Below are 16,370 nucleotides of genomic sequence, written 5' to 3'. Positions count from 1 at the left end.
CCTGGACACAACATACCTAAACCAGGCTGCCGTATTACATTAATACCAGGAGGAGAGGCCCATGCCTGAGCAGCGCAAATACACCTGGCATACCCGCATGCCTCAGTCCCTGGAGGTGAATTATACAACCTTGCGGCTGATCGCGTTTACTGGGCCCTCTTCAATAACATACACAAGAGGTAACAAGGAAGGCGATTGTCGGCCGGTTTGATCACAGCTGGGTCCCCAGCAAGCTCTGCACTCTTGCCGCACAGTTGCCAAATTTTCATTTTGTGCACGTGTGACATTTACACGTTCGCAATGACCTTGTGTGTGACATTTCCATATTTTCTATTTCACATTTTGAATGATACAGTTAAAGACTCTTGTGCAGTAGCACCCTGATGCCAGCAGCCAAACAGAATGTGGCAGAGAGCAGTTGGTTTGCATCAGTAGACGTGAGGTGGGGGTGCCCAGTTTACAGATAAGGGCAACTTGGAAAAATAAACTTACTAATGAACAGCAGATGTATTGAGCATCAAGGTGATGCCTCGCATATGTGACATTTTCCTTGAATTGCTGGAATAAAACGGAATGCATTCAAATGCTTGTGTCACACTAGATGTCTGGCAATTGACAATTCTGCGGTAGGGTGAGCAGCATACCGTCCGATATTTTCAAAAGGTTAAGTGGGAAATGTACCACCGGGATGAGGTGTATTTTTCCCTGTTGAGTTGCTTTGGAAAAAAGTAAATTTTTGGTGAGAGAAAGCTGTTGAATATCAACATTTTTGGCAAGAAATTCAGGAGTCTCGCGCAAAAGAAATCGTCACAGTTGATCAGTATGGCGATAAGCACCTTGCCTGGATCAGCTAATACCACTCTATAGAGACAGAAAGTGGCCATTCTCCAAACTTCAGCAAATGAGGGACATATTCCAAGAAGGACCGCCTAGTAAGGGGCACACCTATGTTAGGTGACAGAGACGGGCTATGATGAACCATCCAGCGAGTAATCATTGGACATGGCCTGCAGAAATTCTCATTTAAATAGGAAAGACCTCCGTTGGGCATGCTCCCTCGCAGGTAATTGTGGAAACCACACAAAAAGACTGTATGGGTAATGTTTTGTATTCTTCCGATTGAATTTCACCTATTTGGTGCCCTAACATTAAGTGCAACCTATACCAAATAGCCTATAGATGGCCTGCCTAGTCTATGCTTACGATCCACCATATATAAAAAGACAAAAATATATATTTTTAATGATTTAATATGAAGTGCTGGTGCAAATGCATAATTGCGATGAAAGCCCAGACTCCACAGCACCCGGGGTTAGCTCTCCAAGTACAGACAGCCTCCGGCAGCTTCCACAGACTACAGAAGATGGAAATGGGCCACTAGGGACAACACTGGTGCTGCTTTCAACCTCAACTAACCCTCTTATAGGGTGAAATGTGTTACTGTCACAGTATTCTGCTATCAATCCAAGTAATCACCCAGAAGCCTTGGTGCCACTCTCTCAGCTTCAGTTAATACTTGCACACTTGTATCTTAGGCCATTTGAGTGTTAATAACTTTAGTGCAGCTGGATGGCTCTAACTCTTAGAAAGGCAGGTTGCACTGATAACAAGGGGGAGCCTCTTGGCTTGGGTAATGCTTGTTCTCTTCAACAGTTTATATTCTATAATTCGTAGAAATTAAAAAGGTATGTCAATTCTAGATACAGTACAAGATTCAGTCTTTCAGTTAAAAACACAATTAGGCACATGCAACCTCTCTTTAAAGTAGATTTCAAGGTTTAAAGATGAATATACAATTGTATTCTCATGAAAAGGCAAAAGTTCTGACCGCCTTTGGGAATCACACTTAGGCACACGTGACCTCGTTTTGATGTAGTTTTCACACTTTGTAAATTGTAACTCGTGTATTGTCAAGGTTAGGTATTTGGGAATGATTTGAACCACGTTCCCTCTCCCTGATCAGGGCCACGCAACAACTCTGTTAGACAGCAAGTCTTTAAATAATTAAAACAATTGATTTCAGTAACTTTAGCTTCTCACACGAGTTATAGGTCTTTCACAGTATACGCAAGTGCTGCATTTCCATTGTTAACAGTCCTTTAGATGCAAAGAACAACGTTTAATCGCATAAAGCCAATGCAAGTTACCATGGACCTGGATACTGTTACGGGCAACGCTCACGAAATGTGTTCGAACGCTGTGCTACACTCACCAGCTTCTTAGACACTTGCTTTGCAGGTTGCACTGCTTTCCCGACTTCCATTGCAACTTCTAGTGCTTCTGGCTCGCTGGGGAGCCACACCCTTCTCCTGAACAGGTATCTTCGGTCTGGCCACTTGTGTTGGGAGCTTCCTTTTCTCCAGAGACCCTTGGCTTGCCACTTGCTTCTGGCCTTCACAGCTCAGCGATCACGGCAATCAGGCTCACTTGAGGAAAACCATTTCTCCTGCACATCTTCCGCAGCGCAGCCTCAGCAGTTCAGATTTTGAGAGACCAGGACTCTCGGCATCCCTCTTGTTCTGCCACTTCTGTGTGGTTTGCCAGCCCAGTGCATTTCTGTTTCTACTACTACTTCATGTTGCAGCGCCTTTCACTCATTTCCTCAGCCTGCATCCGAGTGGGCCTTTTATTTTATGCCTCCCAGGTTCAATGATCATTTTCAGGCGTGGGCTATTAGCCTCTATTGCCCGACTACTGCAATGGCTACCAGGCTCAACTGCCTGACTGACAACTGCATTCCTCCTCAGCCCTCTTGCTCGTCTCAGTATCTCTAAGATTCTGGGACTCATAGTTTCTTTCAGTAAAGTTAGTTAAGTTATTTCAATATTTGAATTACTTGCAAGGGTAGATTTAATTTCCTTAACATTCTTAAGAGAGGAGCTTTGAGAATTAGCTGTTACAGAGGAAAATGGTTTATTGAAGACATTTATATACTCGTTTACAATGTAACCTTGGGATCGAGAAGGTGTTTAGTTTGGGATAACCAAAAAAAAAAAAATTCTTTTAGCAAAGTTTGCTCAGATTTGATAACCTTAGGGTTCATAACCCTAGATCTAACATGCGGTTAAGAGACATTAAAATGACAATAAGCCATTACCGCTTTATGTACATTGGGAAGAGTCTTTCTGTCAGAGGAAATATACTGTGTCTCATCCAACAGAATCTCCTCACCACCCTGGGCCCTCTCTCCTCTCAGGTGATCCTCCACCAGAACACCACCCCCAGGGCTGGGATCAGGAAGTGCCTGCCTTCCGTTGGCCACCTGGGAGGAGCCTTTAGGCAGGGTTTCAGTGAGGGACCTGTAGCAGCTTCATAGTACCCAAAGCACCAATTGCCACCTCCATCTCATTAACAGTGAATCTAATGAGTTCTTTCCCTTGCAACAAACTCCTAGTTACTGAGGCATCTACAGGATAAGACAATATTGTATCTTTATGCATATCTCTAAAGTGGATGCACCAAATATCCGGGCTTATACTGCACTGGAGTTTACATGGTTCATTTATTTTTATTGTATTTGTTTATAACGTGCTGAAAGCCTGCAAGATTCCTGGTGCACACATCACATGGACATTGTGACACAGGACAATCTTTACCTACCCCGAGCTTCCAGAACAGGCAATCACTGTTCTTGCAAGCATCTATCAAAGTGGCCCATTTGTCCTTAAGAAAACATTCCTTTTTCCTTTTGAACAAGAGTTTTATAAGTGGCACGTGAACTACGCAATCAAGATTTATCGACTTGTGGCCCCTCTTTCAGACACAGTACAATTCTTTCTTTGGAAGTCCTCCACTCATCAAACCATCCTTGTTTTTTCTGCATATGCCGCTTAACTTTTTTTACCGGTTTAGTAAAAAGGGGGAAACGTTATTATCCCATAACTTGATATTCCCTCAATATTATGGCAACGCAATTTGCTTGATCACACCCAATGTCAAAGTTCTCACCTATGAAATTACAGAGTTTATGTTTGCAATTATTTTCTTCAATCCAGGCCCATTTTATCGCTCGCATAGCATGGCCGGCAATTCTAATTGCAGACACCCCCACAAGCCCCCCCCCCCCCACCTTGAGGAATTGTTGCTACCAATGTTGTGGTCGAATCGTACACGCAAGGGGTTTATGGTCACTCTCGCTATGATCAAGTGAGTCCACTAAGCCCCAATTTCTTGCACTTATCATATAAATCAATTCTAGAGGTACCATTATGGCCTATAAAAGGGTTCTTAGCTGGTGGATCTTGCTTGAGTCGCCCATTATAGGCTCCAATGTGCAAATCAAACAATATTCGTGCAGCTTCAATGGCCATGGGGTGGGCCCTCTTTGGCTGAAATACCCCAGGCAGAGTCTTGCTCACCCCAAAATCCTTCAAGCTCTCTCAGGGGCTCAAACTGAAGATTCAAATCACCCATTTGTCAAGATTAATGGTGATTCTTCGGTCCAGAATTCCAGACCCACCACAAGATACGATATGATGTTGCATTTATAACGTGCCTGTACACAAGTGTTTCTAGGCGCAAGGTCATTCATTCTGTCCAGGCTTGCTAAGGGTACCTCCCCATTGGGCGATTATAGATATTACATTTTCGCGCCTGAAGAAGTATTAGCCACCAAATACTGGAGGTCAGGTATACCAGTAGGATGTTGCTTAATGGTCCAATTTAGGTTAGAACCCACCCAGATCATGAGGCCACCTCAGGGTCTACCTGTAGGGCCTTAGCTGCAGGAATTGCATAGGTGGAATAGCCCTGGAACTCTATTGTCGCAGAGGACCAAGTCTCGTGAATACAGATTAAATCAAAACCTTGTACGAAGTCCTTCCAGTTAGCATCTCTCAGAACTGTCATCAATTGACTCACATTGATTTTGACAGCATACTTCAGACGTAGACCTTTTTTACCTTGTGTTCCTTTCTTGCCTGTCTGTCGCTGATCGAAGAGAAATGGTCTATCCGTGTTGGAGGCCACACTGCCTGCCTAAATATAGTCAAGGCTAGGCAGAATGGACCCCTCAAGGAACAGACTTCTGGGAGAATAGCCAAGCAATGGCAAACAAACCCCAATCAATAAATGCAGAATGAGATTGAACAGATTCAGGTAGGTTTGACTTGTATGAGGCTTCCAAATGAGTGCAACGGATAGAAGCAGACAGAAGACCAGAGAGAAAACAGGTCTTGCCTACAGGAGGCGTATGCAGACGGAAAGATGCAGCAGGCAGGGAAAAGGAGACGCGGCTGCAGAGTGTAAAAAGGGGGTGCGCAGAGAAGTTCCGGACGGCAGAGAACAAATGCAGTAATACAGCTACAGATGGTAACAGAGTGAGGCACGGTAAGGATACCGGCAGGGCTGCAAGCAGTGCCATAAAGATGGGCATCAGAAGGCAAAGAGTAACGGGAGAAAGCAGCAGTGGAGTACTCTAGTAATAGTACAAAGAGAAGGGCAACAACAGTAGAGGAAATGACAGCATCTTAACCAAAGCAAGGAGGAGGGTTGCAACGCAGAGAGTCGCACGTCCACGTCCACTGGAAACATATTGAAAAAAAGACTGGAACGACATTGATCTTGGCACACAAACAGGTGCAAGTTTCCCATGGCGGCAGAAGGCCGATTGCTGCGCTCCGATAGCATCCTCCAGATGTTGCTCAATCGCCTCGACATTCCAAGTCTGAATTTTAATATCCAACGATGGGGTGGCAGGTACTGGCAATCTGGTCAGAGTTAGTCAGTCCAAACCTGCCAGACCGGGACCATTGATAACTTGGGGAATAGATGGCATACCCAAACTACCCTCGGGTGTGCCTCAGTTGGGACGGTTCGGTCTTAGGTCCTTGGGGAGGGGGGGGGGGAGATTAAGATCTTAACTCGATGGTTAGTAGGACCTCTACCAGGATTTTATTTCCCAGAGCTATCTTAATGGAATTATTAGGCATCTGCCCTCAATCACACTGAATGATGCCATCTGTGAAGGCACAATGAAGCAAGACAGACAATAGATTCAAAGTTCAAACAAAATATATTTATTAACTTAAACATCAGGATGGTTAAGGCCTAACTTTCCCTATACTGAGGTGGTATTTCCCTACCTAAATTAACCAAGGATAGTCTGAGTCAGTAAGTTGAGCTCTGTCTGTGTCCAAATCTATACTTGGCCTCACAACTAAAGATAAACAATGTGTAGGGATGTCAGCAACCAAAGAAACAGTGTTAAAACTCAAGTTCTGAGCTTCTTCCAGTTCCTGGTTTGCTCTTAGCTGCCTTCCCAAGTCAATACAGTTCCATATAATTCAAATTCACAGTCATATTCACTGGTTTAGTTAGCCTTCTCCTTTTGCCACTTGAACAATGGTAGGCTGACCAGCCTCAGCCTCAGCCTCTAGACTTCTCTTGGTTTACTCCAAGCAAGGCTCCTCGGTCTAAGCGCATTTGACAGACCACACGGTCCACCCATCACAGGTAGCGCAACCGATAACCCTTGGCACTTTACAACAGTTCCTTCTTTTCCATAGGACTTCCTTGACAACACAGATTTATTCCTTTCTGTGCCAGTCAGAAGTCCAAATATGGTTCAGGTTAACTTTAGCGGCTTCTTGCCTTTACCAACATGTGATTCTCACACACCTTCCTTTGTGGTATTTCTCCTGGTTACCACTTTGCTTCCACACTATTCAATAGTGTTTTGCTTCTTACTCATTTCACTTTGCTCGCAAATACAGTTTCTTTAAAATCACTTTGTTTGAAAATGCACATCACTTTCTATTTCATGCCATGGTTTTTCTCATATCTTTTCCTTTGTTCAGCATTCAACTTTCATTATGTTCCGGGCAACTTGTTCGATATTCATTATTTCATATTAGGTCTCCAAACCCCGTTTCCATATCATTCAGAGCTCCTTTCATGCTTTAAACTTGTTCGATATTCACCTCCAGTTCCTCTGGTCTCGCTCTCTGGTTTCTGCTAGCTCCGGTCTCTCTATCGTAGAGCTCCAGGGAGCAGTGCTCACATTCCTCAGATCTTCCAGCAGCTTCTCTGCGTGCCCCTCTCCCTACGGGGAACACACAGTAAAGGGCTCAGCTCAGCTCCAGACCCTCTCGGGCGTCTTTCTGGCTTCTCTGCGGATGGTGCCCTTTTCACCGGCCCATGCTCTGCCTGCCCCAACTCGGCTTGCTGTGCTCTACTGCCCTCCTCGTTTCCTTCTCTGCTGCTTTCTTCCTTTTTTATACATCTGCAACCCTCTAACGGGTTGCAGGTGAGAGTCCTTAATTCTCCTCCTTGCCCAAACATAGTTAGTGTGCCATGCCCGAGACTCACAACAGTCCTCAGGCCTCCTCCTCGTCTCAGTACCGGAGTGATACAGGTTAGTATGCACTGCTCCTAGTCGCCTCTTCCTCGTCCCAGTACTATGATGGTCTGAATGGGGAAAAATGATGGGAGATGGTTTACAACAGCCTATAAAAGCAGGGGGAGGGTGAAGTTGGTTCTCATCAGAAAAGGGGGGACAGGTGTCTCACCTGCTGTTATCTTCTTCTTTACCCTCTTTTTTTTATATTGATGATGTCTTCTGGTGTTATTCCGGGCAGAGGAACAAGGGTAGCTATATCCCATAAATGTGGCTGGGACTGAGGGTTAATCACTGAATGAAAACAGGGAATAGTCTCTCACTGGATGATATTTTCCTTCCACTTCCCAAGGACCCTCCACCCAGGTGATCCTCCCTCGCATCTCCACCCCCAGGGTTGGGATCCAAAAGCGATGGCCCTTCGCTGGCCACCTGAGAGGAAGACCCAAGGGGGGGTAGATGGGAGGACGCCCTCGGGTTCCTCACACATCCCTAATGACTGATGTACAATCCGAAACATACCTTATGCAGTGACTGACATTATTTAGCAATGTTTTCTGGTTTCAAATTGGTCTGCTGATAGCATTGGTACATTATACATAAATAGGCACTGGTCCCCTATTCACCGCCCAATGCTGTTCCTGTTCCAAACAGAGGCACTCTCGTTAGGCCTACAATATACCTGTTTTTTTATCCAGTGTTCGTTAGGTCTGCTGTCACTCAAGAACCTCCTTGGCGGTTTGGCTTGGGCAAACAGGTTAATTGCCTCTGTAATGGTAGACGCTGTTCTTTCCAGATTGCGGCTCGTCTGCACCAGATTTGGGGTTGGCACCGATTTATTTAGCGATACACCCTCCTCATTCACTGAAGCCCCCCACTCTAAGGCCTTTTCTGTGTACCAGTAGACATTTTACTTGGGCCCTGGGTATTGCCTGAAGGCAGATATGTGCCACTGATTGTCTAGGCATACCACTGCAAGCTGTACTTGTGTTAGAATTAGATGCCATAACCATTGCAGGCTCTTTCTTTTCATCAATTAATGTCATTATGTCCCTCATTTTCTTGAGTTCGACCACTATAGAACCACTCCAAGGCTCTACAGCCAAAACACACGCTGCGTTGAATTGAACATATACTGGGTTTGCCGATGTTACTGGCCGGTAGACTGGGGGCTCACTTGCCCCATGATTCAATATATGCTCACTACCATCATCTATCCGATGATCATTAGCAACAATCGCCTTGCCGTTTCCCTTTTTAGACCTCATTTGTTCAATGCTTTGGCTAACAGACACATTAGGGGCTCTTGGTTCAGGGTCCTGCATGTCCTGGGTTTCCTCTAGGACCCAAATCTGTTGGACAGATCGACGCTGGATGCAATCACTACTATGGAACCAGATCCAGTCTCAAGTTCCTGTGTTATTGCTTATGCTGGTAAGTCTCCCAGGTTCTTCCTTCCATTTACATCCTCATCTTCGCCCACAGCATGAATATTGGATGCCTGGGCGGGACTTGATTCACTAGTCAAACATTCTTGCCAGGCATCTAGATCTTGTGACCCTAACTGGTCATCCCATCAATACCCCCGCCAATCGTCAGTGGTACGGTATATACTTCAATTATTCCTGCATTCTTCTGGCCTTGCCTTCCTGGTCCTGTGTTCGGGATTAGGCAATTCTTCCCTCCCTCCTGATGTGTCCACTTTTCCAACTCATACACAGAGGATTGCTGTTATGGGCCTTATGCTCCTTGTGATGGTCTGTACTTACACTACAGGTGGCGAAACTTGAGTTGAGTTATGACACCCCACCCCGATCTCTATTTCAGTCAACCTAGTGTCAGACAATTTCACAACACAGTCCAATTCAGCCCCACCCCCACCTAGTTTGGACAATGTCCCATGATAATTCTTGGATTCCCTCGATTAACACATTAACATCCTTTGATAGGCTTGAACAGCTTCTTTGGCTCTACTCTCTGAAGTAGTGGCTTTCCTTTTGACCATCTTGGATGAGTCAGTGAGCCAAAAATAGGAAAAGAAATGGAGGGTGGGAGATAGTTCAAATTCATATTGAATCGTCGAAAATGTTCGAAAGTCTCTACCGACCTCAGTAACTCAAAAGATAACCAGAAATTATTGCGTTACGTTGGTGCTTGCAAATAGCAGTTCTTATGACAAGTACCATGGATCGTAGAACAACAGTACACCACTATGGTGCTTACCTCTACAGGCCAGTTACAACCTATGAGTTACAAGCTCGAGACTTGTAGAGGGTGCTATAAAAGCCGCTGGGTTGATATTGGATGGGCTAAGCTGCTGCCAAACAGCGCCCTTAGCCCTTGCGGGCTTCACTGTGCAGCCTGTGATGTACTCCTGGAGGCGTGGCCAGCCGCCGCTTCCTGGACTGGCTCAAAACTGCTCCAGTTCCTGCAGTGCCAAACACCCATCGCAGGATTTATAGTGTGAAAAGTATTAACTGAAGCACACTTAAATAGAAAAAAAATGTTTTAAAAAAGTAGAACTACTTTTCCAGGGCTGCTTTTGCTTTCCAGTCCGCCCCAGCTCTCAAGCAAACCTCATTCTGAGAATCAAATACAACTTTTTGGTGATAAAATGACAGGTGTCCTGCTGTGAACCTAACAACATTATCGTATCACACACAATAATCAAAAGTGGATAGGTATTCAAACTTCAGTGGACCTTCGCTACAATTTAACAAGTTTAAAGTTATGGGATATTGAAGGGGTTACATTGATTTAACTTGGCCTCTAGCAGCATCCCTGCTCCGATATGGGGGTACCTAATGTGTCATGAAACAATATCTAGGGCTGGCCTGAGAAGTGCAAGTAACTAAGAACACTTGAAACATGTCAGGCCAATAACTAAAACAGAGTTATGCAAAATACTTTGAGCAAGTGACCCCTCCAGAAGGCAGGGGCAGACCACAAACCGCACCGCTGCCTGTCGGACTGCTGGGCCAAAGCATGTACTTTAGTGCCGTCACCTGACTTGCGTTCTTTTGGATGGAGCAGGCCAGGGAGTCTAATCGCTTTCTGGTTTCATTGGCTTCATGGCATAGAGCATTGGAGCAAACCAGCCTGGGACTGGCGCCGACTTCATAATGTATGTGCTGCGTTTCACCTCATCAGGTGCTGCCCTATGCTTCCTAAGCGTTCCCTCATCAGCTTTTCTCTGACCCAATTTCCCACCCAACTACAGACTGCCATCTGAGAGACGTGTGGAAGCACTGGCTTTTTTAAAATGTGTATTAATATAAACTGATGTGGGTAACTCTCAGAGACAGTGGTCTGCTGACCAAACCCCTCCACAAACTCCATGCCAAAAGCATAGTGGACACTGGTGTCCTGCTGGATCAGTAGCCTGATCTACAGTGACTGCTCTCCAGTGGCACAGAGTTCAGGGGTCACAGGTGCCTATTTGACAGTTGCAGTAACAGCCACGTCACTGCACCACAGGGGCTGTATTTAAGATATGTACCCCTGCTCGTGGCTTTCATCTCTCATACTTATTGCAGTCACATCAATTTGATATAATACATTTGTCAGCAGTGTGAGCTTAGCAGAGCTGTTGGGTAAACAACCAGACCTTCCAAATTACAGGACATGAGACTGGATGTCGATGATTCTGCTTTGATCATTTGTGAAGTTGGGTAACACCTCCCTTCTGCAAGCCAGCCTCATACCAGGGTTCTTGCTACATACCAAAATGGTGCCATTGATATGGGGAGGGGCAGAGTTAGTGTAGACCGAGAGAGCACAGATCATCTTCCAGTCCCCTACACTTCCTTTAACAAATCACTTTAGGTATGATCTCAGAAGACAATGTCCACTTGTCCAAAGGACAGGGATTTGAAAACTAAAGCAGGTTTGCTCTAGTCCAATCACTTGTAGACGTTTGCCTTTTAAAAGAAGAGGTCTCTCAAGCCTTCACAGAGTCACTTTGGAACAAACATCTGACAATTAATTGGACCTCCGTTGACTTTCCAAAGCCCTCTGCCAGACTGAGGGTGCAAGAGTGAGGCAAGCTCTGTTCCTTAACCATCCCCAGGGCACATTGGTTTCTTGGACTTGGAATATTCCTAAATTTCAACTGAGAAAAAAGAAAGAAAAAAAAGAAAATAAAGGAATCCCACCCTCTACAGGTCCCAGAATCCAAAGAGAAAAAAGGTACTGGGTGGTCTTCTCACTCACGGCCATGGGAAACTGGAGAGCTCTTAAAGTGCCAGGCTAGACCCCTTGCCACGGTCCTACCCTTGAAGTTCTGGTACACTCAATTACAAATTAAAGGAGTAGCGCAACAAACATTGTTGAATTTTCAAATATACTTGAAGAAAGCGATCACAACATCTTCAAAATTTCATGGCCATCCACAGGGGGGGACAAAATCCAAATGCCGGAAAAAATTGAATCAAATGCCCAAGGAAACCGCCTTAGGCTCACAGTAGAGCGAAACAAGGAACTGTCCAAAAATTACTCAACACACTGCTCAAGGGGCAACAGGAAGGCATCTAGCTCCACTGATTACCAACCCTTATTGGTTCCGTACTCGAGCAGCAACTTCTGAATCAGCTGGACAAAGAGCACTCTGCCTACAGGAACAAAAGCTGTACAAATCCTGGCTAAGACACCAAAGAGTCCTCCTGTATCAACGTGACTCAGAAGAAATGCTGAGAAAACTGGCACCCAAGAATTCAGGTGCTTTCTGGCAACTAACAAAGAACACAGAAGACGGAACAACCGCAAAAGGGTCAAACAATGTACCAGAAGAAACATGGAAACTACATTTCTCCACGATTTTCCAACTCCCCGGGAAATCAGTACCGGCTTCGGGGTCTGAGTTAAAATCAACCACCTGGGAAGATTTCTCAAATGAAGAAGACATTGTTTTGGCCATCAGGCGTCTTAAATCTTCCAGAGCTCCGGGCCCAGATGGCATCACCAACATAGATTTAAAAAACCATCCGGAGGAGTGGGTGAACTTTATTGGTCAAGTATTCAAAAAATGCAGCATCACAAGATCGATCCCGAACTCATGGCGCACTGCAGTGATCGCCCCCAACTACAAAAAAGGAGATAGAACTAAGCCAGGAAACTACCGCCCCATAGCACTTTTGGAAACAATTGGTAAACTCTACGGGTCATTTCTCCTAAAAAGCTTCCAAACTTGGGCCAAATCTGCCCCCTGCCGAGACCCTTTCTAAACAGGGTTCTTGAAAAACTCAGGGACCACGGCCAACATCATGATGTTAAGCGTCATAAAGGCAAAACTCACATCAAAGCCTGGGAAAGTACACCTGGCGTTCATTGATCTTAGTCAAGCTTTTGATCAAATAGACAGAACCTTGCTGTGGTCCAAATTGGAAAAATGGAATTGTCCGAACAATATTCTCGATCCAATAAAGGCCTTCCATGACAGAACGTCAATCAGGGTAAAGTTGGATCAAGCTGTAAACCTGTCCGGAGAGATTCCAACGCTTAGAGGAGTGAAGCAAGGCTGTCCATTGGCCCCGGCCCTCTTCATCTCCTTTCTCGGAGATCTCAAAGAAAATTCCAGCGAGATAAGATCTTTTCCTCCGTAAATTGGTGAGACGTCTGTGACTCGTCTACTTTATGCCGATATCATCCTTGTTGACCAGACTGAAATTGGTCTACAAAGGCAGCTCGACAATTTAGCTAATTACATCTCAAATAACAATCTAGAGATAAATAAGGAGAAAACAAAAATCTTGACCTTTGGAAAGCAGCAGAACAAGAACTCAAAAAACTTCAGATGGCGCATCGAAGACTCGACTATTGAAGTAGTGCAGTCCTTTAAAGATCTGGGTGTGATGCTGGACAATTCAAAATCTGAGACCTCGATGCAAAACTATCTATGGGACAAAATCCGCAAACTCACTACTCAGGCTAAAATAATTGACCGAAAATACGGTCGATTCTCGCTTCTCCCGGCCATAAAGTTTTACAAGGGCAAAGTAATCCCGAGCTTGGCATACGGATGTGAGGCAATGCCAGTGATTCCCGCAGCGATTTGGCCTAAATTGGAAGCCTACTTCTGGCGGAACGTCCTTCAGCTCCCAAGTTCTACTTCCATCTCGATCATCAGAAGAGAACTGGGAATTCTCTCCCTGAAAGCGACCATCGAGACAGGCGAAATGGCGCTTTTTAGAAAAATATTAATGGAAGACTCACCACCTGTGTACAACATAATTAAAGCAGAAATGATGGAAGGAAGGAGCAAGCCTCTTGCCACCTGGGCAGCCAAGCAACGTGCACACTTGGTCAACAGTGGATGCTCTGAAGACGAACTGACCCAAAACCCCACGAAAATCAAACGGAAAATGGACCTCTCGGACTGGCTAGAGACTCTTACATTAGCAGGTAACAACAAACTTCTCACCCACTTGAACTTCAAGCCCAAAAAATTACATTCAACTACTGAAGTCCTGAAAAGATTCCCGGACAAGGCTTTAAGATCAATTTTTTTGAGAAGTCGTCTCAATCTTCTTCCGACTAATGAAATCAGGGCCATAAGAGGTCAATCAAAAACCAATCTCTGTCGCCTCTGTGAAACAAATCAGGAGCCGGAATCAGTAAAGCACCTCTTGATGCACTGCCCTAAAATGGAAAAATGGAGAAGAGCATATCTGGGCCCGCTGATTAATCCAAATCTCCTGTACGAAGAAGACGTCTGGTGGAATTGACTTCTGAGCGGTTCCAGAACTACATGGTCAATAGCAACTGCAAAAATTTTAAAAGCAGCCTCAGAGGCATGTTCTCTTAAATCAAGCGAAGCCAACCAACTAAGTTCTGACTAAACGCTGAACCCGGATTTCAACTCAAACACCGAATACCAGAAGGGAATGTGCTCTATTCACGACAAAGAAACTTTTAACTACGCTAAAGAAACTTTAAGTTTTTCTTTTTCTTCCTCTTCTTTTTCCAGCCTTCTTCTCTACTTTTTCTTTGCAAAATAATTGAATTGATAAAAGCAAATAAAATAAATAAAAAAATATATACTTACAACAGGAGGCTTAAATATAAAATAGTTAATTAGCAAGCCCAAAAAAATAAAATAACACATTGATAAAAGTTCCTAGCCCTGTAAAATAGTCCACGGTGTTGAATTTGGAGACATATGCCTACACCGTGCAGATCTGTATTTTCAATCCCAAAAAACATTGTTCCTGTGGCACATGCTACATTAATTTGCGTGTAAAAAGCAGGTCACATAACTTCCCAAGAAAAGCGGGAGCTTATAGACTTTCGAACCCAAACAAAAACCTCAATCTCCAATACGTTGCATAGTAAAACAAATTGCAAACTTATTTCAGAAAAGTGGAAGCCATGCATTGTTTAACAACACAAAGTTTACTTCCAGCAGTTCTGTAATGGTCATCAACGCTCCCGGTCCACTGCTGCGATCACGGCACTTTTAAAATGATTCGCATACCGCTAACATGGCCTGTAGCTATAGATTAAATTGGTTACTGCTCTACCTAGCGCTATGAACAGATACAGATATCAAAATTTTACGTTCCCTTGTCGAATTGAGTGCCGAGGTGCTGTGAGCGGGGAGGGGAGGGGAGGGGATACACAGGATGAGTTAGCTCGCGCGCTCCACCTACTTTGTGTGCTCGCCTCCGTTAAAGCCTTGTGAAGGTTTGGCGTCGAGTTTGCATGGAAACCGTGTTGGAGAAGGCGGGGTAGATACTGACCTACGTCACTTCCTCACAATTAACAACAAAAGATGAGATTTTTTTCTCCCCTCTTCGAAATGTAATGTAGAAGTACCTTTTGTAAGGTAAAAGTAGCTGTACGGCTAAACAGCCAATGTAAATCCTCAGATTCAACAAGTGTGCACTTCACTAGCCGTCACTGAGCTGACAGCTTCAATGTTGTTCTGATTACTTACTGGTAATCGTTATTACTCCTAATCCCACTCATCCTCGTCACAGTTTTTCCCTCATGCGGCCCTTGTCTCTGACGCAGGACCTTCTTTTATTTCTTTGTATCCCTATAACTACTCCCCCATATTCACGTCACCCAGTTTCACATTACCAAACCAGAGCATGGGACCTTCCCCGCAGGGAGAGAGAGAGAGAGGGAGGAGGGTCATCAGTACTGTGACGAGGAAGAGTAGGACTAGGAGTAATGCAGATTACCAGTAAATAATCAGAGCATTACCTCCACGTCCACTCTTCCTCTTCCCAGTACTTACCTCATGAGGCATACTATAGCAGCAATGGGGAAAAAGGTCCCAATGAGACACAGAGCCAAAAACAGTGCAGAAAACACACACCTTTACATAGCTCTCAACCATTTCTGTTGCAAAGGTGGGTGAAAACACCTGATTTGATTTTTGGCGGGAGAGAGGCCCATTGAAACGAATGGCCGTGCATGAGGCTTGGCGGGTGAGTCCGTTTTTTACAAGGCGGGTGACACCCCCCAAAAGCGCGTGAGTTAAGAGCTATGCCTTTAAGAACTCCAAAATCACATCCCCACCGACAAAACCCCAACCCCAAAGGAACTCTCTCCCGAGTGGGAGACATTAATTTGCATTTTATATAACACTACGAACCCGCAGGTATCTGAGGGCTGCTTATTATTACCCATGGTGTGGTGCTCGGAAGGACGAAAGGCTGAATTTGGCCCTGCCAAGAGTCGAACCTGCATGGATGTCAAAGCAAGCACTCTACTCGCTGTGCTATCTGACCAGCTAACATTCACAGTGGTTCATGAAAGTGCTTTGATCAGCCCATGTGGCAGCCCTACAAATCTCCTGTAGAGAAAACCAGTTTGCATCAGCCCAGGAAGCCGCCAAACCCCTGGTGGACTGCCTGTGATGGTGCGCGGGTACAGGGAGCCCAGCCGCCACATAGACGATGGAGACAACAACCCTTACCCAACGGCTAATGGAGACCACCAAGGCCTTGCGACCTGCACCAGTACGGCCAAAAATAACCAGTAGACTATCAAACTTGCGAAAGAGGGCAGTCCGTGCCAAATACTCCAA

The 16,370-nt window shown here is 45.0% G+C and overlaps 1 protein-coding gene across 2 annotated transcripts in view; it reads right to left on the bottom strand.

The window, feature by feature from the left end:
* The window catches only part of C7PHXorf58 (chromosome 7p CXorf58 homolog), a 439,812-nt gene extending 424,738 nt beyond the window's left edge, over window positions 1–15,074 (bottom strand). Inside the window, exon 1 of one of the 2 annotated variants that reach the window (XM_069637280.1) lies at window positions 14,983–15,074. The gene's annotated coding sequence lies outside the window, so the exon portion shown is untranslated. The remainder of the gene's footprint in view (window positions 1–14,982) is intronic. The other variant, XM_069637281.1, reaches the window with a different exon arrangement.
* Between the last annotated feature and the right edge of the window lie 1,296 nt (window positions 15,075–16,370).

This window comes from Ambystoma mexicanum, chromosome 7p (assembly GCF_040938575.1).
Source record: "Ambystoma mexicanum isolate Mex_15411 chromosome 7p, UKY_AmexF1_1, whole genome shotgun sequence".
NCBI classification, from domain to species: Eukaryota; Metazoa; Chordata; class Amphibia; order Caudata; family Ambystomatidae; genus Ambystoma; species Ambystoma mexicanum.
Note: the sequence above shows the minus strand (reverse complement) of the source record. Positions and strands in the feature narration are given on the sequence as shown.